This window comes from Cnephaeus nilssonii (assembly GCF_951640355.1).
Source record: "Cnephaeus nilssonii genome assembly, chromosome: 8".
Lineage (NCBI taxonomy): Eukaryota > Metazoa > Chordata > Mammalia > Chiroptera > Vespertilionidae > Cnephaeus > Cnephaeus nilssonii.
In genome coordinates this window covers 50,908,835-50,910,473 of record NC_137079.1, presented here as the reverse complement: position 1 = coordinate 50,910,473, position 1,639 = coordinate 50,908,835, and the positions used below count along the sequence as shown (strand labels likewise).

The 1,639-nt window shown below is 36.9% G+C and overlaps 1 pseudogene across 1 annotated transcript; it reads left to right on the top strand.

The window, feature by feature from the left end:
* Nucleotides 1–586: 586 nt before the first annotated feature.
* Nucleotides 587–1,071, top strand: LOC307103952 (large ribosomal subunit protein eL21-like; annotated as a pseudogene). Its single transcript has one exon. The product of its transcript is annotated as a large ribosomal subunit protein eL21-like (transcript).
* Nucleotides 1,072–1,639: the final 568 nt, after the last annotated feature.

Here is a 1,639-nt window from a genome sequence, read left to right as displayed (position 1 = left end):
GTGTAGAACATGTTTAAAATGCTGACCTTACTTCTTGGAAGATTATAGATGATCTTATTCCTGAAAATTATCCACAACTAGATTAAACGTTAAAACTCTTCTTCAAGCATAAACATAAGTACATGTTTTTACTTGTGTCTCACAGCTCCATTCTATGCTCCTGTACTTTATTTTCTTATCTGTAGTCACATGCTAATAAAGGCAATATTTCTTGGTGTTGGCCTCTCAACATTGCCTGTCCCATATGCTTGCTAGTTTGTCTGACAGAGTTACCACTGTTGGACTATGGATGAGAGAAAGAAAATAATTTTTCTTTCATTTTGGAAACATGCATTTTAGCACTCAACTGTGTTTTTATTATTGAGAATTAATTACTCAGGAAAGAAAGGAGGAAGACAGTAATGAGTTAAGCCATTAATTTATCTTTGACTCATTCTACAAATATTTAATGAACTCTTGTTTAAGCGAGGATCTGAGGTGCCTAGTACCCTATAGGATATAGGTGTCTATTTGTGGAGAAAAGTTAGAAACAAGAATTGCAAAATGTGCTTTTTTTTCAGCTGGAACCGGCATCTTCCAGTAATTCGCCAAAATGACTAACACAAAGGGAAAGAGGAGAGGCACCCGCCATATGTTCTCTAGGCCTTTTAGAAAACATGGAGCTGTTCCTTTGGCCACATACATGCAAATCTACAAGAAAGGGGATATTGTGGACATCAAGGGAATGAGCACTGTTCAAAAAGGAGTGCCCACAAATGTTACCATGGCAACACTGGAAGGAAGAGTCTACAGTGTCACCCAGCTTGCAGTGGGCATTGTTGTGAACAAGCAAGTCAAGGGCAAGATTCTTGCCAAGAGAATGAATGTATGTATTGAGCATATTAAGCACTCCAGATAGCTTCCTGAAACATGTGAAGGAAAGTGATCAGAAAAAGAAGGAAGCCAAAGAGAAAGGTACCTGGGTTCAACTGAAGCGTCAGCCTGCTCCACCCAGAGAAGCACACTTTGTGAGAACCAATGGAAAGGAGCCTGAGCTGCTGGGATCCGTTCCCTATGAATTCATGGCATGATAACTGGAAAAAATAAAAAAGACTTACGTGCTGATAAAAAAAAAAAAAAGAATTGCAAAATGTGGCATGATCTCTCAATGAAATATATACAGGGAACCCTGAAGGCTTATGGAAATTTTGACTACTATTATCTAAATTTTTGGATTCAAAGAAAGTTACCAGATTATTTGAAGTTAAAGCTGTGAACTACGAGGATATTTCTAATGTTTAGGTAAATTAAAGTTAGAAAATTATAGGAAGGAAGGCAAATCTGTGGATAGGAGACACGGGGACAAATCAGAGAACAAAAACAGACTGTAAAGTATAAAGTGGAAAAACAAAAAGGCATTCAGATCTTAAAATTATTGTATGCTAAAGTAAATACATTAAATTTTATTTTGAGAACAAGGAAGCATTGTTGAAGTAGTCAAGCATGGAGGTCTTATGAAACTATTTCTTTAGAAATATATCTTGTAATGCCATAGGAGTTGAGGATGTCAGAAGCATGGATAACTGAGAAAAGTAACAACAGTTGATCAATTTGGTAGTCAGGGTCAAAAGACAAAAAAGTAAACAGGGTTGCCTCCCCA